The sequence below is a fragment of the Choloepus didactylus genome, chromosome 10 (genome assembly GCF_015220235.1).
Source record: "Choloepus didactylus isolate mChoDid1 chromosome 10, mChoDid1.pri, whole genome shotgun sequence".
In the NCBI taxonomy this organism is placed as follows: Eukaryota; Metazoa; Chordata; class Mammalia; order Pilosa; family Megalonychidae; genus Choloepus; species Choloepus didactylus.
The window spans coordinates 46,684,011-46,708,427 of record NC_051316.1 but is presented as its reverse complement, the minus strand read 5'-3'; the positions used below and the strand labels follow the sequence as shown (position 1 = coordinate 46,708,427).

General features: G+C 39.7%; 1 protein-coding gene across 3 annotated transcripts in view; it reads right to left on the bottom strand.

Annotated features, from left to right (window-relative positions):
• APBA1 (amyloid beta precursor protein binding family A member 1) overlaps positions 1 to 8,871 on the bottom strand; it is a 242,624-nt gene extending 233,753 nt beyond the window's left edge. For 2 of the 3 annotated variants that reach the window (XM_037797984.1, XM_037797987.1), the window contains exon 1: positions 8,730 to 8,871. The gene's annotated coding sequence lies outside the window, so the exon portion shown is untranslated. Of the gene's footprint in view, positions 1 to 8,710 lie in introns of all 3 variants that reach the window. The other variant, XM_037797986.1, reaches the window with a different exon arrangement.
• Between the last annotated feature and the right edge of the window lie 15,546 nt (positions 8,872 to 24,417).

Sequence of the window (24,417 nt, the reverse complement as noted above, 5' to 3'; positions counted from 1 at the left end):
TCAAGTATTTCTCATCTTTAAAATGAGGTCTACTTGTTAATGAATTCAAAACTGACCTCAAGATAAAAATTTACCAAAAGTCAGAAACAAATGATTACATTGTTTGGAATGGTGGCTCATCAACTCCTTTATGAAATTAACCACTGCTATATTTTCCACACTAATTGTACATTAATTGACCCACCATGGAGCAGAAGAGGAAGAGACGAGGAAATTCAGTGGGCAGGGACCACAGAACCACCACCGTACCCCAACAACTCCCACAACCGTCACTTTATATACCTAAAAATAAAATGAGATTTCTATTCCCTCAAAATTTATATTTCAGAAAAGAGAAACTCTCTTTATGTTTGAATCCTTACAAAGTCTCCCATTTTATGGGCATTCTCTCAATCTTTCTTCCAAATGCCAAAAAGCAAAAAGCCTATTATCTCCAAAATAGCAGGAATAGAAAATTATGCAATTCATTAATGCTAGCTGCGATGTCAACCAAGTTTAAAGAGAGAAACCACATCAAAAAATAGTACCTGGTAAGATTGCAGATTTCATGACAAGGTATTTGAGAGACTGCTTGAGAACTATTTGAAGAAGGTAGCCTGAAACAACCACAATCAACACTAGGTTGGGAGGCTTATGGAGGCTACATGATTGAAATAGTACAAATGAATGAACAAATGAAGGAGTAAAGAAGACAAAGATTTTAACAGCAATTTAAGAAGATATTCCTGGATTGGATGTCCTTACACAAGCCATACAGAAGTGCTGGGTTGTGGAAATCATGTATATACATCAATGGGAAGAAAGAATAGAAACAAATGTTCTTATGTGAAATAAATTTATAGTGGCAGCATCATATAGAAATTTAAGAAGTGTTATATCTCAAACAAGTTAGATGGAAATTAATATTCTTTGATGCCAATAGTGGCCTAATAATGACAAAGTCTCTGAAGTCAAAGAACCATGTGAAATATTTGAATAAAATGACTTCATAAAATGTGAGTGGAAGGATGCTCTATTTCTAAATTATTAATTTTATATAATGCAATTTAAAATATACATAAATAAATTAATAAGTAAAATATAAGTAAGCACTTCATTTTACCTATAGTCCCAAAATGTGCCTATTCAACTTAATCTAAACTTTTGTTCAAACCTTCTCATTGGAAAATTGGGACAACCATATAATCAAGGGTACCTTATACATGGGCATATACAGTAATTTGCATCCCAGATAACTGAGACTTGTCAACAACTGGCTAATGAATGAACTGAAAGGTAGGCAGCTGTTGCTGTATTTTGAAATCCCTAAATTAAAACGCCAAAAACTGCTTCCAAACTTAAAAAAAAATCTTTATATCTCTTTGGCCATGTGGAACAGACGCAGTTGGTGCCCTGACTCATTCCTCTCAGCCCGCTTCTGATTTCATCTACAGCTGTGGTGGACAGTTCCCAAACATACTGACAGCCCCCTACCTCTAGCTCTCCCTGCAGCTCTGCTTCTCTGCCCAAGGGCTTTCTCTGGTGCCTCTAGAGCTTGCTCAGGCTAATAGCAGCTCTGAAGTGCTGGGGAGTTAAGAGGCCCAGGAGTAACCCTCAACCAATGAGGGATAGGAGCTGATGGATAAATACCCCAGTTTCCCATTCCTTGGTGAACAATTCTAAGGCACATTCTACACAGTACCTCAGAGGGTCCCCAGCAAGACTGAGCTTCAATTGCCCCCACTGGTGACCTGCTCATTAATCCACCTCTTATTGGCTTTCCTCCCTTCCCTGTCACATTTTCACCATTCTCTCACTTGTGCTTCCTGGGATCCCCTCCCACATATACTACCTGGGACTGCCCACATAAACTAGTTTGGTATCCTGTGGCGATTTTGTGTTCTCTTTGAAAACAGCTGTCTGCCGAGTCAAGAGCCTTTTCCTCATTCTTTACACCTGACTTACTTTAATCTTTGAACATGCCTGATTCATGCTTTTCAGTAAGTATATACTCATCTCCTAATGCAAAGAGTTATTCTGCGTTTGTAGGGAATACTCAGATGAACAAAATATAGTTCCAGCCTCAAGGACCTTACACTCAAGAAGGGGATATGAATCATGAAAGAAGAAACCCTACAATCAAAGAAGATACAGACCACTGAAGAGTGATGTGGCAGTTCCAAGGAGAGGGACTTCCGGCTGACGAGTATTTCATCACTACCCAGACAGAATCCATCTTCAAGTTTTCTAATTTAAATATGTTTGATTGAAGGCATCCACCTTTTTCTAAACCTCAGCACTAACAGGTCAGCCCAAATATGGTATGTGGTAATATTGTCTTATGGTTGACTGACTGAATAACAAAAAGCAAAGCATTATATTGCAGGGTCCCTAAGTAACCACTCCATCCATCAGGTGTGATGTCATGCGGCCAGGTGAAGCAAGGAAACCAGAGAAGCTTTCCTGCTTTTCCTTGAACATGAAAAGCATATTCCGGCCTTGCCCCTATTATCAGCAGGCTCACTCTTTCATATCTTTATGCTGTCTGCTAGAAGCGTTCCCTGACCACCTGTTCCGGTTTGCTAATGCTGCCATTATGCAAAATACTACAAATGGATTGGCTTTTATAAAGGGGGTTTATTTGCTTACACAGTTACAGTCGTAAGGCCATAAAGTGTCCAAGGGAAGGCATCAACAATAGGGTACCTTCACTGGAGAAAGGCCAATGGCATCGGGAAGATCTCTGTTAGCTGGGAAGGCATGTGGCTGGTGTCTGCTCTGGAGTTCTGGTTTCAAAATGGCTTTCTCCCAGGATGTTCCTCTCTAGGCTGCAGCTCCTCCAAAATGTCACTCTCAGTTGCCCTCCAAAATGTCACTCTTAGCTGCTTCAGTTCTCCTGCCTGTGAACTCCTTTACAGAACTCCAGTGATCCAATTAACACCCACCCTGAATGGGCGGGGTAACACCTCCATGGAAATTATACAATCAAACGTTTCACTCACAGTTGATTGAGTCACATCTCCATGGAAACATCAATCAAAGGATTCCAATCTAATCAACACTAACATGTCTGCTCCCACAAAACTCCATCAAAGATAATGGCATTTTGGGGGACATAATACATCCAAACTGGCACACCACCCGATTAAAATACTGTCACCTCTCCTCCACTGTCACACTCTATCCCTTCCCCAGTTTTACTCTTCTTCAAAGCACTTAATATCATCTGACATATCATATATCCGCTTATTTATTTAATTTTTATGTCCTCCCACTATAAGTTCTGTGATAGTAGGGACTTTTTTTTCACTACTGTATCTTTTGCTTGTAGAACAGTGTCTGACCCAGCACAGATGTTTACTGAATATCTGCTGAAGGAATGAATAAATGATTTCATCGTTAGAAATTCAAAAGTCATCACATACCACAGTTGACATTCCATAAACTCACCTGGAATCATGACACAATCCATAACTCAAAGCTCTATAAGGAACACAATTATTTTTTGGAAGAAAAAAACAACACTTTTTTTTTGTACAACTTCAACATATATAGCGGGTATGAATAAATGGAGACAATTTTAATTGTACCAAAAACTTGAATAGGCTATGGAATGTAATTCATTCAATGTCCAATGTAAAAATAAGAAAAAAATCCTGAAATTTTATATTGTATACATAGCTTACTAAAAAAAATAAATTTATTCACGCATTCACGCAACAAGCACTTCTGGAGTGCTTGTGAAGGGGATGGTGTTGGGTGAGGTGCTATATTTGATTTTTACTTTTGAAAAATCATCTTTACACTTCACTGCAAAGTCATATCCTGCTGTTATATAAAAAGAGAGAAAGCTCATCTTTTTAAAAACACTTCTGCTTTTTTTCTATTATTTTACTATCAGTGTTATTTATTCAAGTCAGAGATCCCTGAGAGAGAAAATCATAGGAATTAGAGTCTTTTATTCAGCTAATTTAAAACAAACCTGTTTCTCTTTTCATCCTGTTTGTGGGAAGGAGGAACAACAGTATTTATTGACATTACATGCTCATTATTACAAAAATTATGTAAGTAGTAGTCCAATTCTAATTCCATAGAGCTAATTGGTTCCATCACAAGGTCATGCTCTCCAAACTCAGCAGGCCCTCATAGTTGGGTAATAATTTTTCAGTTCACCCATCATTGACTCATGATTACATCTCCACAGTACATACGCAAAGTCTTTTCCCATTCTATTCATGGCCTCAACCTGCCCATCCTAGTTTTTTACTTTACTTAGAAGATTGTGGCCAAGTTCCTTTCTTTCCACCTCAAAATTCCTTTGCTTCTGTCTCAAGAGTCCCTCCTTTCCTCCTTTGTCTTCATCCAGTATCCTCCTGTCTTCTTGAAGGAAGTTTTGAGACTCCAGTCCATCAATTTAGCCTCTCCCTTTCATTTTCAAGCTCTCTTCCACTCAATGGATTCTTCTCCTCAGCTTAGAAGGCAGGCTCAAGTCTTCCTACACTAAAACCATTACTTTCCCTCTACTTTCCCATTCCTTTTATATATATCCCTCTCTTTCTCCATTTCCATCCAACTTATTGAAAAGGAAGTCTCTTCATTGCTCTCCATTTGCCATCACACATACAACCCTTCCCCCTCCATTCTTCAACTCGTTGCCATCTGGCCGCCACTTCACCTATCTCACAGACGATCAAGGCAAGCCAGGAGTCAAATCCAATAGGTTTCCCTTCATTGCATCCCCATTGTGGGGTGTGCTGCATGAGTGAGGGTGGTTCCCCTCATTGCTTCCAGCTTCCATGACACTGTCCTCTACTTCTGCCATTTCCCCCAATGCCCCTTGTTTAGTATTGCTTTGTATCCTCTTCTTTCTCTTTTTACCTCCTATATATAGACATTCCTAAAGGATCCTACTCTTACCTTTTGCTTCTTCTCTCTCCATTTTCCTTACTGGCAATTTCCTGGACATCGAAATTTCCCCTAAGCAGAAGATTCACAAATCTCTCTTTGTAGCTCTGTTCTCTCTCCAAAGCTCTATGCCTGTACTGTACTCTGGTCCCTTCACTTGGACAAATGTGTCATGCCAAAATGAAACTTTTCTTTCCTCCCCTCCTCCGAACCATCTTTCTGAAAATGACACAATCACTCTCTCAGCTGAGTTTGACAATGATCTTTGACCTCCCTTCTCCTCCGCCCCCCCCCCCGCCCCATTTCCAGTCAGTGTTCAAGTTTCTCAGACTATGCCTGCACCCCTTCTAGGCCTATCCCCTCCTCTTCACTCCTACTGCCTCATATCCTCTTGCCCCTAATATGACAATAGGGTCATTTCAATACATCCAGCACAATGCTACAAGAGTAATGCCCCAAAGCACAGTTCTGATCCTGTCAATCCTCTTCCTCAGAACCTTCAGTGGCTCATCACTACTCACTGAGTAAAATCCACACTCCCTAGCTTGCATACAAGCTGTTCCACAGCTTTGGCAGAACCTCTCTCTCACCTTATCTCTCATTACATCTCTTGGCATTCCCTGCGCTCCAGCTAAAGCGAACCACTCTGTTTCCTGTGCATGCACACACCTTCCCACCCCCAAGCATATCCTCCCACCATGCCAGCCCAAATGCTGCCTGTATACATCCCAGCTTGAATGCTATCTCTTCCATGTGACCTACCCTAATTCTTCCATCAGAAGTCACTGTTGTATCGTGAACTCCCACAGCACTGCAGGAATACCACTTTTTTGGCACTTATTATTTTCCATCATGTTTATAGTTAGTTACACACACAGCACTTCTCTCCTAGGCTGTGAACTTCCTGTGGGCAGGGTCTAAATCTCCTTATTTTTCGACTCTCCAACCCTCCCAACACCCCCCACCCCTTATCCACAGGTATACAGTATCTGAGACATAATAGGTAATTACTGAATACACCTGTAAATAAATTACTGTACCTCAAAGGGTTAACCTTGGATTTCAATGCTTGAAATGCTCTCATTTTAGCAACAACTACTTTTTCCTTGTAGGATAAGAGTCCTATCTTCCCTCAATTCCATAGTATATTCCTTTTGGCCCCACAGGTTAATTTGCAAATGTCTTCTACTCCCATGTCTTCTAAAACACAGACTTCTTTAAAAGACCCAAAAAGGAAAAGAAAAGTATTAATGGTACTTAAAGTGAAGGAAAGGCATCTATGCAAAACAAATGGCCTGCTGCAGATTACGGCAAAAGGTAAAACTTTTTACCGGACTGAATTACAAGGATTCAAGGTTAACCTTACCAGCCCAACCTTTAGAAAAGCCAGGCATTGCATTTAAAAATTATTACATTAACATTAGAAAGGAAACCACTAATATCTGAATCATCAATTGTGTTGCTGTATAACTCCTCTTTCTCTAAACATAGTTTATTTACCTTGGAAATTCCTAATATTGTTAAACTTTCTTGTAAGACATTTACATCTCTGGATTTTACTTGTGAATATAAAGACGACATTTTTTTTTTAAACAAAAACCTCTTAGAACGTTTTAAAATTCCGTAAGTACTTTTCTCAGAAAGAGATTTGGCAGAACTAATAAGAAAGTAAGAACTAAGATGCAAAATTTATTTTTATAAATCTATCCCTAAATCTTGGATGAGATCCAACAACCTCACATTAAAATTTTAAAAGGCTTGACTTGAAGGACATGGGGAAATGGGGGAATACTTTATGATGGTGGCTTCGAGAGCACGTCTATATATTATCATTAATTAAGAAAATATAAGTGGGAAGGAAAAAAGCATTATATGAATAGGCCTAGTTTTATAATTATTTCCAATGTAACAATAATAGCATGCAACCTCTGCCAGAAAACAAAACAATTGGAAAAAAAAAAAAAAAGAAAGCAAAGGAACAAAAGAGAAAGAACTCTCTGATGCCAACATGTTGTGTATTTACTTGTGCAGCCATGACTGTTACAGGCTATTCAAAGGGCACTGGGGCAGTCAGTTTGGATTTTGACAGCAATGCAGTAGAATTTAAAGTATTACCATCAGAATATGTTTTAAGCAGGTTAATCTAAGTCACACAAGATTTTAATAAAGAGTACCAACATATTAAGTTTAAGGTGCACTAATTCCTATGAATACTGGAGAAGAAACAGAGGCGCAGAGTCAAACTGCAGTGGACAGACATGGGGATATGCAATATGCCTTCCTATCTCTCTCTACCCATCCCCACATAAGCCTATCTTTATCACGCAGAGACAATTAAACAGCTACAGGCTCTGGGCGTATCGCTGTCTCCTGGCTCCCACTGGGTGAGTTATTGTGAGCTTGACATTTCCCACATCCCCTACTAGAAGGCTATGCCAGGTAGGAAGGAAGGGACATCACCCACCCAGGCACCATCATCATCCGCCCTGAGAGTTTCAGTTTCCAATGATACATAGCCCTACCTGGCCGATTTGGAAGGTGGGAGAGTGGATGTCACCAGCAGCAAAATAAAGCATCCAATCTCCTCAAGAAAATGCCCTGGCTGAATAATGCTGACCAAGGGGGTACCAAACATTTCTCAGTATAATTTTGTTCTTTTAAAATATTCTCTTCCTCCACCATATTTTTCTCTATACATACTCCCCACCCCCAGAGTTCTTTCTAAAAGAATCATCGCAAGGACCACCCTACCCCTTAGCCACAAGGACCCCAGTGTTTAAAAGTAAAAGGAGAAGGTATAGTTGGACCTTGGCATTCAAAGTTGTGGGGACAGGGAGAGGAATAGGGCCGTTAAAGACCCTTCTTCAGGTCAGACAAGGCATAAACAATAGAAACTGCAGAGTCAGGGTGTCTAAGACCCCTACAGAACATAGACTAAGGAGAGGAGAAAGTGTCACCGGGTGGAAGCTCCTTTCAAAAGGGGGGCCCTAAGAAGGCCAGAGGGTGTAACCATTATCCTGTTTCCCTGCCACGTGCCCCAAAGCTGCATACACACTTCCATATCCCCGCCTCAAGAAGCCGGAGAAAAGGGAAACGAGAATGCCTACACCAGAGCCATCCACACACAGGAGCAGAACACAGACTGTACTGAGAGTTTCAGGGTCAAAATAACAAACTCCGTCCCACAGTTTTGGATGGCCACAGCAAGTCGGGGCACCAACAGATCTCTGGGTTTGGGGTGCAGTTTGGGAAGCCTGGCTGAAATCACACACGTGCACACACATACACACACTCAAACACACGGGATTTTACAAACCCGCCCTTCCCCACTCCCTCCCTCCACACTTCACACACCAGTGCATCCTGCCTACCTCACCATTTCTATCACCGCACTTTTTCTCCCGGAGAGTCAGCCGAGAGATGAGGGATCCTAGCGGGGATTCCTGAAAATGTCATTCCCAACACCTCCGGTCAGCCGCCCCCACCCCCTCTGCTGTACCTTTCAAACACACACACACACACACACACACACGCACACACACGGGTCCTGTCACGACTGTCATCAGGCCCGCCTGCTGCCCTCAAAGCCCTGGTATCTCAACGTGCACCTCCTCGGACACCAGGCGCCTCTCCCCTCAAAGCTCCCTTCCTCCGCCCCGCTCCCTCGATGGCTAAAGGCATTGCCTCCTGAATGTCTCCTGCTGTCCCTGCTCGTCCGCACTATTGTTCCACGCAGCCCCTTTCGCACCCAGGGGCGCCCTTCGGCGAGCACCCGGACTCCGTCGGCGGCGGCATCAGCGCTGGGCACCCCCACCCTTCCACTCACCCCTCCCTGGCGGTGGTACCTTGCCTGACAGCTGGGTCCGCGGGCCCGCGGGAGCAGGCGGCGCTAATGACAGCGTCGGTGCCAAGCCTGGGAATAAAGCTCCGCTCCAGCCGCTCCTACCTCCAACGCCACCATCTTCTGCCTCTGCCGCTGTTGCTGCCGCCGCCGCCGCCGCCGCCGCCTAACCGGCGGCCGCCCTCGCCCAGCTCCGCAGCCGCCGCTCGGGCCCCTCCAGTCCCGCGGCCCCACCCCCTCCTCTCCACCCTCCCTCCAGCCCGCCGGCTTGGCCCTCGTGACGCGCGCTGAGGCCGGGGCTGGGCAGGCCTAAGAGGAAGGGCGCGCGCGCGCACGCCGCGTGCTAGTAGCGCCCCTGCCTCCCACGCCCACCCGCGTGCGCGCGCAACGCGCGAGCCTGGGGAAGCGACGTTGTTCGCGGGTCGCACGCAGCCCCTGCCCCGCGCGGTGGGTGTGTAGGGCACCAGTGCTCATCTCTGCTCCTCGCGCCCAGTCCGCCCAGTCCCGGCGAGCGAGCCCTGGCGTGCGCTCGCCCTCCTCCTGCGGTTTCGGGTCACCCCTCTCGCTCTGGGCTGGGCGGACAGAGAGGGAAATGCGGCTGCCTCCCCGAAGGGACTAACCGGGACCTCCACCCTCCTCAGCGGAAGCCTAAGGGGTCCTCGGTTTCCTAATCAGCAGCCTTGGCCAACCCTCTGCGCGTGGGACCTGACCACGAAGCCGGGCAGCTGCGTCGGCTCCTTGAGGGTTGTTCTTTTGCCTTTTTACAATGGAGCTTTCCCGCTTCCCAGGCCCCTTAGATACTGCCAGCACTTCTCAGGAAAGGAGATTGGCGGTGTCTCTGGGACGCGCTGCAGTCCTGCGTTTTCGCCGCACCGGGGAGAGCCGCGGGCTTGGGCCAGAGCGAAGCTTAGCCAGGCTGTGGCCCTCGAGGGAAGCTGCCCGGCCCCGCCGGGAAGAACAGAAAGCCTCTGGATTATGCTGCCGGGAAATGTGCAGCGTGGGTTTTCCTACCCGCTTCTCAATTCTGGTTGATCGGAATTTAACGTGTATTTGAGTCTGGGTTAGGGCATCCGCCCCAGTTATGGCTCCTCGCTCGGGAGAGAAGGAGGGAGCCCTTTGCAGCAGGGACCAGGTGGCAGGTGCTGTGCATTAATGACGAGCAGTGGGGTTGATGAGGTCTCGGGAGGCCTGGTTCTGGCGCCAGCCCCACCTATAATTGGCGGTGTTAAGATGAACCAAATCATTCCCACCCACCCACCCCCCCTTCGGACACAGATTCAGCAATAGTCATAACTTATATTTGCACAAAGCCTTATAGTTTGCAAAGTGCTTTTCAAACATATTCTCATCGAGTGAAATGAAAATAAGCTTTGATTATCCAGAACCCTCGGAAATGGATCGTTTTTCCTACACTGTGTTTCCATTATAGCTGAGTGTTTCTTATGTTAAGCACAATGCTTCCAGAAAAATATGGGGGTGTAGCCTGAAGCATTCTGGAAGTCTTGTGTTTTAGCTTTTAAGTTCATATGAATTTTTCATTCTACTCCATAGTGAATCTTTTTTTCCTTTAATAAAGAAACCAATAGCTTCTTCCTCAAAATCAACTTTTAGTAAAATTGAAATATTATATATTGAGATATATCATGCTTGTCCTTGTTAAGTGTGTACTTTTTTCAATATTTATTCAGCATATATCCAAGGCTTAAACAATTGGACATATAATTAGTGCAACTATGACAAGTGCTCAATGGGATGCAAAGGTGCTGAGGGTGTCCAGGGGAACCTAATCTAGACTCGAGGATTAGGTAAGGCTTTCCAAGGAAATGACATTTCAAGTTGTCCAAGAGGGGCAGAAGGGAGACACTTCCAGGCAGAGAGAAGGAAAAATGCAAGCAAGCAGGTGGTGCTGGGGAAGTGTGAGATGAGCCTGGGCAGGCAGGCAACAGCATCTTGTAGGACATTTTAAATAAGGATTTTATTTTGTGAGCCTTGGAAAGTCACTGAAGGGTTTTAAGGACTGGGAACAGCAATCATGATCACATTTCAGTTTCTGAAAGATCCTGAAGGAGGGTAGCTAAGTGGAGAATTGATTCCTGGAGGGTCAGGGTCCGGGACAGAGAGACTCTGAGCCCCTGACACTTCCCTGTTTATCCTACTTGTGAGGGTTTAGGGTTTTCAGATTTTACCCCATCTGCTCTTTTGTGTTTTTTAGTTCTTGTGTCTCCCTTCATAAGTACCAGATTTGGGGGCTTTCAGAGTGCCTCCCTGTAACAGTCCCTATTTTGTTACTTTCAACCTGCTGTAGTGTTAAGAAGGGAATTAACTAACCTTGTCACAATTCAGGTTAAAAAAAGGGAGGTAGATTCTGAGTGAGAGGGTCTTTTCTGTTCATATATTTGGTGCCATCTGGTTTGATATCTCAGAGATCTTTTCTGCTTATTTTCTACTTTTTGTGCTGTGTTCCCAGTTAGGCAAGGTTCCTAGATGCCTGAGTGACAGTACATTATTGCTTTAATAGTACCTTCTCCTCTTGCATCAAAGGGTTTTTGTGCAGATTAAAGAAAGTAGGTGAAATTGCTCTGCAAAGTATTAAATGCTATATAAAGGAAAGTAGTAATTGTTATAATGGCAGATTAGAGACCTCCAAAACGAATTAACCACTGAATAGTCATATCTGGAAAACTCCGCTCCTTTCCCCCACGGAAAACACAGCTATGCCTTTTCCTTAATGGACAATGTGGATCATTATCCTAAGTGCTCTTGTTGCGCTCTGTGCTGTGGCTGGCAGGAAACTCAAAGCCAAATCTGCAGATCTCTTTAGGCACTGGGTAGAACCATAGGGCTTTCATATCTGTCTTAACTCTCCCTTTGATTTGTCTGTTCTTCTATCTATAGTTCTTCTGGGCCTGCTTTACTGGTAATTCTCTACTTTATTACAAGTATTCGTATAAGCCACATCAAATATTTGTATCTGCCTACTCCCATTAACAAAGGTCAAAACTTCTATTTAATGTTTCAAAAGGCAGTGAATAAAACACTGGCAACCTGCCAGCCACTGTGGTGACATTGTCAGGTGACAATACTTTTGAAACTGTGCCAAGTAACTTGGGTTTAAATTAAAGCCTTGTCCCCCATTGTAGCCTTTGATATGGTTCTGGACAACCAAAATTGGACTTGCTTCTTCTGACTGCAGTAGAAACTTATTTTTGATTCAAGTTCTTCAGCAGTTATCTTCTTTTCATCTCAGTCCTTGAGTTTAAATCCTGTGAGCTGAGGTAGTATGTAGGACAAACACTCAACAACCTGCAAGTAACAAGGATTTTGGTTTTGATAACATTTGGTAATCCAGCATGTTCTCATCTGCAGTATAGTCATATTTGTCATAGGACTTAAAATGTATGAACAAAATATACAATTATGAAATGTACTTATCCTAAACTTTAATAAATACACTTTTAAATGCTGATTCTTATTTCACCATTTTTTTTCCTCTGGACTTAAATTCTGCCCTTGTTACAGATGGAACTCCTTTACCTTTCTATTCTCTGAACAGGTCAGGCTCCCTCTCTCTTTTTCCTGAATTTCAGCCCCTGTGACCTTTAATGATTCCAATTAGAATGTTCTGCTATGACTGCGTTTATCTGATATGTTGGAAGACATTCTGGTGCCACATACAGTAATTCTTCCTCTGGAATGAAGTTTGACTAGAGTGTCATGGGAACATGTAGTCCTTTTCTAACAGTGGCTCTGCATGAGTTGTATGCCCATCTCTGAATTAATATCCAAGGCCAGGGGAATGGGTTACACAGAAAGGCTGAAGCCAGGCGGCCCCCACTACTGGAGCTGGGTCAGTTGCCCCCAAATCACATGGCTGGTTGAAGATAGAGCAAGATCTGGGTATCATGAAGAGGAGGAAATAGACAGAGAGGAATAAAAACACCAAATACCTTGTTCATCCCAGGTTTATAATGGAGAAAAATTAGAAACTTTCACCCAATGTTCAGTAATAAGGATATTGGTATGGAGATCGATATGCCTTTACAGTGGACTATTATGCAGCCATTAAAGATTCTATACAGTTTTTTTTAATAACATGAAGAAAAAAGTTTAGGTTCTCATCTTAACCAAAAAAAAAAAAAAAAAAAAATTCTGGATAGAAAATTGTGTGGATAGTTGATCATAACTTTTAAAAAGTGTACAGGAAAGAGTACATCAAAATATTAATAGTAGTCAATTCAAGCGGTAGGAGTATTTTCTTCTTTCTATGCATTGTTAGTCAATTTTTTTTAACAGTTACTCATGACCTTAGCAATATGAAAAAATAAGATTATTAAAAATGCAGCTGTAAAAATTAACAACTTTATCACCAGATGCCATAAAAATAACCAGAGTCACTTTGCATTTCTAAAGCTTTTTTTTTTCCCAAATTTGACTTATCCTTCAAGACTTATTTCAAATACCACATCTTTAAGAAAATGATTTCAGATTTATGTTGCTCAGTTTATTTACCTTATTCTGAGCATTTGTCTGTAGCACTGCATCCTTACAGCTTCCACAGAATAAGTTAGGATATAAATAGACAAAAATTGATAAAATTGTTTGCTTGTTCAGTTTAACACTTGCTTGTACACTTGGTTGTTTCCCAATTGTTTTCAGTAGTAAAGTACCCAGATATTTATGGCCATCTTGTAGAAACACCATGAAATATTGATATATTTAATATATCCTGCAAAGCAGGAATAATTTTACCAGAAGAAAATATGATTATATGTTCCTATATAAAATATAACATCACAATAAGTAGTCTATTTCCTTGAAAATAAGAAGCTATGAAATTAAATGCTCAACAATTTCAGATAGTTTTTCCCTCAATGTGTGTTTGCTACCAATTTGGATCTTCTGCCATGTTATTAACAGATACATGGTAGTAAACACCAAAGGTTTAAGGAAGATGTGTAGAATAAAAATATAAAATTGAGTAAATTCCACTAAATGGAGTTTTTTTCTCTTAAAAGTTCATAAAGAAAAAAATAGGCTACCATTATCCATTTTGGTAGCAGGAGACCACCTCAGTGTTGTTTCTAGAACAGCAATGACATATGGAAGCATGATTTTAAATCACTGCTGTATTCCTGTTTGTGTTAGGTATTCTGTTTTAGGTGTATTTGTCATCACCTCCCCAAGTCGTTCATGAGCCTTGCAAGATCAGTGGTCAAATGTCAATTTTATTTCTTTGGTATTTCCTCCACCAAACATATAGCATATTGTAGGGTATCTAGAAACTACTCATCAAATATTTGATGACTGATTGATATGTTTACTAAATACCCTTCCAATTCTAGTTAGGTTGTTCAAGAAGACTATCAAAATGATTTTACTTTAAAATGATTTGTTTACGTTGTTACTATTTTTATTAGCATTCAATAGCTTTTGAAAAAAAAGTTATAGGTATGTCTATTGATGAAAAAATAAGGAGCCCTGGTAAGGGTTTGATAGAAAATAAAATCAGTGCCAGCAACGTTATCAGATCTTTATCCCCTCTGCCAGCCAACCACTGGAGATTCTCTCGCTCTCTCGCTCTCTCTCAAGCACACATGTACACACAAGCACACCCATGCATCAATGATGAGATCCTGTGAAATTCTATTTAGTTTAAGCACTACTTCTTGGGAGTTACCCCACATGCTTTTGCACAGAGTGGTAAACTGAATTTTGTACCCCAACAAACACATGTTCTTAATCCACATTCTCATGGGTGTGAACTCATTGTAAATAGGACCTCATTAAGATGTTATTTTTATTTAAAGTGTGGCCAATTGAAGCAGGGTGGGACTTAATTCAGATTACTGGAGGTCTTAAAAAGAGAATTCAGAAATCACAGAAGCCAGAAAGGAGAATTGCTAAGTAACAGGAGGCAGAAATACAAGCCATGGAACCTGAAGGCTTGCCGGCAGGCAGCACCAGAACATACAGATTGCAGGAGAAAGCCAGCCTTGCCCATGTCTTGGTACTGGACTTCTTCTAGCCTCAAAGCCATGAACTAATAAATTCCTGTTGTTTAAACCACCCCATTGTGCAGTCTTGTCATAGCAGCCTGGAAAACAGACACAGTTTCGGTATTCAGAATGAGCATGACAGTAAGAGTCATAGTCATGTTGAAAATCTCCAATAGGTTCTACTATCAAAAAGGCATGAAATAATCAGGTCTTCACTGCACAAACATGCATTAAGCTTATATATGCTAGAACTGTGGTGGGCATCTGAGAGTCCAAGTCAAATATCACAAGCTCTCTGCCCTTAAGGACTCTCCTACTTTAAGAAAGGTACACAGACCTGTAAACAACTATTCACAGTGAAGTGTTACAGGCTGTGATAGAAGACATACAGAGGAAAGCCTGGCCAGAAGGTGATTTGGTTATTATTGTTTATTTGTTTTGCTAAATACCATGTAATCAGGGAAGTAAATCAATTTACTATCTTATAGAAGGAAATCAGGTCAATAGTTTAATGAGGAGGGTTTTTTCCTCAAAAGGAGTCTTGTATCCTAATTGTGAAAAAAATTATGATTATCTAGATATGATGATTTCCATTTAACCAGAAGGCTTGTGAGTTTCTCCTAGGTGAGAAATAATACATACTTTAGAACAAGATGGGTAGATAAATGTGTCTGCTTTCATAAAAATAATAGAGATCACCTTCCCATAGAGGATAAACTTTCTGCAAACCAAGAAGAAAAGACTTAGGGTCTTCAGCTTTTACTGTCAAACAGAAAACAGACTTCAGGAAAGGGCTATTAGTATAAACTTTAAAAAACTTTCTACTTTTATTTTATTCCTCAGAGAAACTTATCCTCCTTCTTCCTTCTATCTCAAAACTCATATCTTTTTATTAAATCTGACTGTAGTGATGCTTCTAAGGTCAGTTTTGCTACGGATTGAATTTTGAAAGCACATTTTAATTTCAACGTTCATGCAGGCAAGCACTGTTAAATTGAATAGGTTGTGATTGTGGAAACTGCAGGAACTGAGATGGAACCAAGAAATCTGTTACTGAAGAAACCTTTTTGAGAACTGACAGATTTTAAGTCACTCTTAATAAGATTTGATAGGTTAAAGAATAACATGTTCTGGAATTCAGGGACGCTTTTTACCCTTCCTTGCCATTTGGGAATTATTTTCATCTTCACACTACTGAAAACCTATCTAGAAAACTGAACTGAAAAGGTGTGTAGCATAAATCTGAAAACTATGCAAAATAAAATTCTCTTGCCAAGGGATGTGTAGCTAGCATGATGCTCAAAGAGCTTCAGGTATGCATTTGAATTCTATTTGCATGGAATAAAGAATAATCCCTTAGTCATCTGTACAGTCTGTTAAAAATTTTTTTCTTAAAAAAGATCATTGAGAGATTTCGGCCATAGATGCTGTTGATCAATGTTGAATATTAATGTAATAGAAAATTAAGTATTTCCAAAGTTCTTCCATGTATCACTAGTTCTGAGGGAAAACAGTAGGTATCGTGGAAGAAAAGATATTCCAATCTAATAAGCCTGGAGAACCCTGGAGTAAACTGAATTTCACAGGTTTCTTTATGACAGGATTTCTCTGTGGTTTTATCTGTGAATTTCCAGGAAGGGAATAGACATAGGGAACCTACCAAATTCCCAATGTTCCTTTTACGAGAAATTTTCTGCAGAACAGGCAGGCCTGCATTATACTTTTCATAATTTGCCTTCACGTGCCCTTCACCCTTTGCCTTCCTCGGCCCTTTATGCCTTAAAAATGTAAAATATTATATTTCATAACTGTGTTGATATAAAGATGAATATATTAATATAAACCTTTTACCTAAAAGTTTGTTGTGTTTCCTTTTTGCTTCTGATTTTAAAAGAAATTAAAACAGGGATGGAGGGGCAAGATGGCAGCATAAAGAGGACTGGAATTTAGTCAGTCCCTGGAACAACAAATAAACAACCAGGAACAACTAGTAAATAATTTGGAATAACTGCTGGGGGACAACCATGACTGTCCACACATCGTACACCAACCTGGATTGTGGGGAATGCCTGAGATCATAGCATAAAATCTGTAAGTAAAAGCTTTGGAACCGCACCAAGAGCACCCCCACCCCCACCCCATGTAGGGTAAGCTGTAAAATCTTGCTATGCTAGAAACTAGAAGCACTCTCTGAGGGAGCGAATATAGCTCAGCTGAGCTCCAAGTGGGGTTTTAATTAACAAATGTAGACTGCTGAATACAAGCTACAAACCCCCAACAAGCAGACAGAGGCTTTTAGTGATGACTGACCTTAAAGAACCATCTGTTCTGGGAGGGGGAGCCCAGAAGACCGGGTGTTACCTCTGGCCAATGAGTGAAACTGGGGGGCTGTTTACTGGCTCCAAAAGGGGGATTTCTGTCCCTTTTTTCTCTCTCTCAACCTGAGGGGCTCAGAAGAGAGAGCTGCAGCCATTTTAAGATCGTAGCACTCTGACCTAGACAGGGGAGGAAATAACAGACTCAGAGAGACTATTCAAATGCAGATGATAACTCCCTAGGGGGTGTATCTTCCCTAAGAGTAAGGAGGTGGGGCCCAGCTTTCCCTTCAGAACCAGACCCTAGAGCCTGGGGGAAAACAGCCAAAACAGAAACTGAAGGGGCCACATCTCCCTACACCAGTTGGGAATGACAGGCTGACAGGCACCACCTGCTGGGCAGGTTAGGAAAAGCATAGTGACCGCAAACCTCACAGGAAAATCTGTTGTTGTTCTAAGTTATACCCTGAATACAACCCCATTCTGACACCTGAACCCATTCTGGTCTGGAAAAATCTGACCAGGGTAACCAAGGAAACCAGATGTCTAGAAAACAGAAAACTACAATCGATATGGCCCAGTCAAAGGAACAAACTTACACCTTAATCAAGATACAGTTGAGATATTGTTTCACTTTAGTGAAACAATCTATTAAAGATTTTCAAAGAAATATGCAAAATCAAATAAAAAACCAAATCAACAAGCTCAGGGAAGATATAACAAAAGAGATGAAGGCTATAAAGAAAACACTGGGCAAACATAAGGTAGAAATTAAAAATTTGAAAAAACAACTGGCAGAATCTATGGAAATGAAAGGCATAACACAAGAAATGAAAAACGCAATGGAGACATACAACAGCAGATCTCAAGAGGCAGAAGAAAACACTCAGGAACTGGAGAACAAGATAACTGAAACCCTTTACACAAAAGAACAGATAGGGAAAAGAATGGAAAAATATAAGCAACGTCTCAGGGAATTAAATGACAACATGAAGCACACGAGTGTACATGTCGTAGGTGTCCCAGAAGGAGAACAGAAGGGAAAAGGGAGCAGAAGCAATAATAGAGGAAATAATCAATGAAAATTTCCCATCTCTTATGAAAGACATAAAATTACAGATCCAAGAAGCACAGCGTACTCCAAACAGAAAAGATCTGAATAGGCCTACGCCAAGATACTTAATAATCAGATTATCAAACATCAAAGACAAAGAGAGATGCCTGAAAGCAGCAAGAGAAAAGCAATCCATCACATATAAAGGAGCTTGATAAGACTGTGTGCAGATTTATCGGTAGAAACCATGGAGGCATGAAGGAAGTGGTGTGATATATTTAATACACTGAAAGAGAAAAACTGCCAACCAAGAATCCTATATCTGGCAAAACTGTCCTTCAAATATGAGGGAGAGTTTAAAATATTCTTTGACAAACAGACAATGAAAGAGTTTCTGAACAAGATACCTGTTCTACAGGAAATGCGAAAGGGAGCACTAGAGACAGATAGGAAAAGACAGGAATGAGAGGTTTGGAACACAGTTTTGGGTGATGGTAGCACAGCAATGTAAGTACACTGAACAAAGATGACTGTGAGTATGGTTGAAAGAGGAAGGTTAGGAGCATGTGGGACACCAGAAGGAAAGGGGAAAGATAAAGACTGGGACTGTATAACTCAGTGAAACCCAGAGTGCTCAACAATTGTGATAAAATGTACAAATATGTTTTTATATGAGGGAGAACAAATGAATGTCAACCTTGCAAGGTGTTAAAAATCCGGTAGTATTGGGGAAAAAATACAATCATTGCAAACAAACAAACAAAAAGAAATTAAAACATTTTTATGGGCTCCTAAAAGTGTTGTAGGCTTTAGGTACTGTGCCTATGCTATCTGATAGAAAGTCACCCTGGGGACAGGTGGTACACAGGAGGACTGAGTCACTGTGCAAACCCCACTTTGGGAAATGGAAACGAGAAGCACAGCAGTGGTGTTCCATCAGAAGTACTGAGAATATGGGGTGCAGGGTCATTCCTTTCCTTCCTTGCTTACTGAAGAAGCAAAAGGAGTGTCTTATACACACACACACACTACAACAAGAAAGCAGACTGAGGCAAATCTCCATGTTATTGATTCTATGTGAACTCTATCCCGTCAAAAATGTTTCCTTAAACTAAAATGCCTATAGTTGTGAGTTCATTGTAAATATCACAGGCTGAGATACATTGGTTAGACAAAGAGATTCTGAATTAGTTGCTCACTCCTACATGTGAATCTAAACATCTATTCATTCTGAGATCATCTTCAACACTAAAAGTTCCATAGCTTAGATGCTAGCACCAACCTTTATTATACACAAGACTGTTAATTCATGGTTATATTATTTTGTCACAGTGCACTCAGTGGCAAGATATACTGAGAGATAAACATAATTAATCCTTCTTTGATTAGTGAAGTAAGGACAAGCAGCTGTGAGGAATGCTCACAGAGACCTGGATATGATACCGAATTTGAGTTTGTTAGCCAAAGACTGACGATTCATCTTGAAAGATAAATTATAAAAGGAAAATTCCCACATAGTCTAGGGATGTTCAAGTCCAGAGCAGTAGGGATTTTTCCTCTACTGAGAATACTCTCAGTATTGGATGGAACCCAGAAATACATCCAGTGGTTTCAGGCCAAGTGACTAGTCATTTGTGAAAAATTAAACAGGATCTCCATCTCACCTTTTATGTCAAAATAAATTCCAGATACTTCAAAACCAAAAATGTAAATAATGAATTATAAAGACATTTATAGAAAACATAAGTAAATTTTATTTATAGTCTTAGAGTGAAGAAGGCCTTTCTCAGAATGACACAAATCCATAATTAGAAAAGAAAATAATGATGAATATGACTACATTAAAATTAAAGAATTTCTATGCCAAAAATTGAAAACAAAAATAGTCAAAAGAAAACCATAGAAAATTATGCTTATACAGCATAATAGAGGACTAAGTTCCCGAATATAAAAGAGCTTTTACAAATCAACAAAAAAGGTAAGTAAATAGAAATATGGACAAAGGACAGCAATGGAAATTTCTAGAAGAAAAACAAATGACTTACCTAAGAAAAGATGCTTAATCTCTCTCTAATAATTAAGGAAATAGAAAAGAAAACAATGACAATATTTTCACCTATTAGAATGGATTAAAAAAAAAAAAAAACCACACAACCCAAATTTGATGATATACTGTTGAGGATATTTAAAAAACAGAATTCTCATATGCAGTAGTTGTGAGGGCAAAAAACATTTGTAAAGGTCTGCTTAGCAGTAAGTTTTGATTCAGCTATTCCATTTGTAGGAAATTATTGGACAGAAATACTCAAAAGTAATGTGTGTTTATTGTGAAATATTCAAACATTTCAGGCAATTTGTATATGTGTTCAATGCAGCATTGCTGATTATAATGAGAAGTTGGTAGTCCAAATGACTATCAGTAGGGAATTATATAAATTATACTACTACAAAAAAAGGAATATTAGAAATCATTAAAAAGGATAATGTAAGCTCATGTGTTCTGACAAAGGAAATTGTCTATGAGGTCTTGACAATGGAAAAACTCAAGTTACAAAACTGTATGTATAGGTTGATTCTATCATTAACTTAAAGTGTTGTATATTTATCCAAATATTTGCAGTAATATATAACAAATTATAGCAGTGATAGTCACTCTTTCTCTCACAAATAGTGTAACACTTCGAACTTTTATAACAAGTGATTATTCTCGTATGCAGGAAAAAAAAACAGTTTAAAAAAGAAAAACAAGAAATTACCATTAAGGAATTTTAGTTGAAATGCATGTTTCTTAAAAGATTCCTTTTTCTCCTCAGACTCAACTAAATGTTGGATTTCTTATGGCATTGAACTGCATAGTGAGAGAATTTATGATAGGTTGATCTTTTTCCATATACCTGCGTTACGTATAGTGTTAGTGCAGGGTGAAATTGGACAAAGTACTACCCTACCTTGAAACTTCATATAGAGTTCCTTTATTAAAGAAGAAAACCTGAAATTTATGATGAGCACATACCATAAGATATCTCTGCTGCTACAGACACAGCTATGATTATTCATGATTCAATCATATATTATAAAACTATAAACTACTACGTTCTCACTATAGAAAATGGCAAACGTGGAAGAGTAGAAAGAACAAAAATACTCAAAGCCCCTTTACTCAAGACAACTACTGTTAGCACATATTTTTTAAAAATTCTTTTTCCCAATGCCTTCAATTTTACAAATGTGATTTTATTGTGTAAACAATTTTGCATCTTGCTTTCTTCACGTAGCACATTTTACCACATTATTTTTTACCACATTATTTTAATAACACCTCTGTAAACACCATTCTTAATGACTACATAATAGTTTATAACTTACCTAATAAACTTGGTATTTGAGTTGTTTACAAATTTTCATTAACATAAATAATGCTCATTGGACATCTTTGGGCATAAAGTCTTTTTTTTTTTTTTTTTTTTTTTTTTCAGAATTTTCTTATTAGGTTAGATTCCAAAAAGTGGAATTACCATATTCATGGATGTAAAGACTCAGTACAAGCTACCAAAGTTGTTTATTTTAATTTACACTCCCAATAGTAATGAGAAAGGGTGCCTGATTCATTACACCCTTGCAAACATTTTATATTATTAAAAACAAACAAAAACAAAAACCTTTGTTAATTTGATAGGTGTAAATGTCTTGTTTTAATTTGCATTCCTTTGCTACTAAGACTGAATATTTTTCAGCCATTTGTGTTAACCAGCTTTTTTTTCTGTGTGTGTGTGTGTGTGTGTGAACTGTTTGATCATGTCCTTTACCAATTCATCTACTGGGGTCTTAGGGTTTTTCTAATCAAGTTGCATGAAGTCTTCATATATCAAACGTATTTGTAATTTTTCTTTTAATTTGAAAACAATCCTAAACTTATAGGAAAGTTGTAAGTACAATATAAAAACACTAGTATGCATTTTTCATCTGTGGCATTTCCTGCAAATGTTGCCTTCAGTTCATAGTTTGTCTTTTTTTTTTAATTTTTATTTTGAAATAAATTCAGTTATAGGAACAGTTGCAAAAACAATACTAACCCCGTACACAGGACTCCATCATACCCTGACCCTCCTCCCCCAATAGCCCAATCCACCAACTTCAACATGCTGTCACATCACTATTTCTTTCCCTCCCTCCCTATCTATCATCCATCATCTATTGCTCTGTCTTCTGAACCTATGAGAGCTAGCTGTACCCATCCTTGAACGAACACTATAATTCACATATACACTTCCCATGAACAAGAACATTCTTTTATGCAATCCCATTAAGCGCAGCTAAGAAGTACAACAGATTCAACAATGATACAAAGCTTACATTCTATATTTCCTTTTCCTTATGTCTCAACTGTGTCCCTTTGAGCCCCCTGTCTTCCATCCTCCAATCCCATCCAGGTTCATCCTTGGCATTCAATTGTCATCTGTTTAGACTGTCTTTTTTTTTTTTTCCATTGTGGAAACATATATACAGCCCAAATCTTCCCATTCCACCCCCTCCCTAGCCTTCCATTAGTGGGATTAATCACATTTAGAATGTTGTAATGCTCTTTCCCACCATCCATTACTAGAAATTTCCCTTCATCTCAAACAGCAAACCTACACTCATTTCTTAACTCCCCATTGCCTCTTCCCCCATTTCTCTTAACCCATACTCTACTTTTCATCTCTATGGTCATATTCTCTGATAATTTCTTTGTGTTTGCTGTGGGGCTTAAAATTAACCTCTTAAATCCATAACAATCTTGTTTTTCTTTGATACCACCTTCACTTCAATAGGACATATAAACTATGCTCCTATACTCCTCCATTCCCCCACCTTTATATAGTTGTCTAAAATTACATATTTTACATTGAGCTCAAAACCACTGTTTTGTCATTAGAGTTTGTGTATTTTATATCATGTAGGAAGTAAATAGTGGAGTTACAGTTAAAAAATTATTGACTTCTATTTGTATTCCACCATGGTCAGAGAATGTGCTTTGAAGAAATCCATTTTTTTTTATTTTGAATTTATTGAGGCTTGTTTTATGTCCCAGCTGATGGTCCCTTCTGGAGAAAGATCCGTGATCACTAGAGAAAAATAAGTGTCCTGGTGATTTGGGATGTAAGATTCTATATATGTCTGTTAAAATTCTGTATATCTCTTTCTCCTTTCTTTGTTTCTCTGTTGGTAGGGCTCCCTTTAGTATCTGAAGTAGGGTAGGTCTTTTATTGGCAAACTCTCTCAGCATTTGTTTGTCTGTGAAAACTTTAAGCTCTCCCTCAAATTTGAAGGAGAGTTTTGCTGGATAAAGTATTCTTAGTTGGAAATTTTTCTCTCTCAGAATTTTAAATATGTCATGCCACTGCCTTCTCACCTCCATGGTGGCTGCTGAGTAGTCACAACTTAGTCTTATGTTGTTTCCTTTGGATGTGGTGAATTGCTTTTCTCTTGCTGCTTTCAGAACTTGCTCCTTCTCTTCAGTATTTGACAGTCTGATCAAAATATGTCTCAGAGTGGGTTTATTTGGATTTATTCTATTTGGAGTTCGCTGGGCATTTATGCTTTGTGTATTTATATTGTGTAGAAGGTTGGGGAAGTTTTCCCCAACAATTTCTTTGAATACTGTTTCTAGACCTTTACCCTTCTCTTCCCCTTCTGGGACACCAATGAGTCTTAAGTTTGGAAGTTTTATTTTATCTATCATATCCCTGAGATCCATTTTTATTTTTTCAATTTTTTTCTCCATTCTTTCTTTTGTTCTTTCATTTTCTGTTCTGTCGGCTTCTAGGACACTGAGATGTTGTTCAGCTTCCTCTAGTCTTGTATTGTGAATATCCAGAGTCTTTTTAATTTGGCCAACAGTTTCTTCTATTTCCATAAGATCTTCTACTTTTTTATTTACTCTTGCAATGTCTTCTTTATGCTGTTCTAGGGTCTTCTTTATGTCACTTATATCCTGGGCCATGGTCTTCTTGATGTCCTTTAAATCCTTTGCCATGTTTTCGGTCCTCGATTGTAGTTCTTTGATTAATTGTGCCAGGTACTGTATCTCTTCTGATATTTTGATTTGGGTGCTTGGAGTTGGATTCTCCGTATCATCTGGTTTTATCATATGCATTAAGATTTTCTGTTGTTTTTGGCCTCTTGGCATTTGCTTTGCTTGATAGGGTTCTTTCAAGTTGTAAAAAAAAGATACCAATCTAATTTTTCAGAAACACAGTTTGGTGGCGTACACTTTCTCTAACTAACCAGCAGCTGGTGTCTGTGAGTCACCTATACCCCTCAAGTCAGTTCTCAACCTTGTCCCCG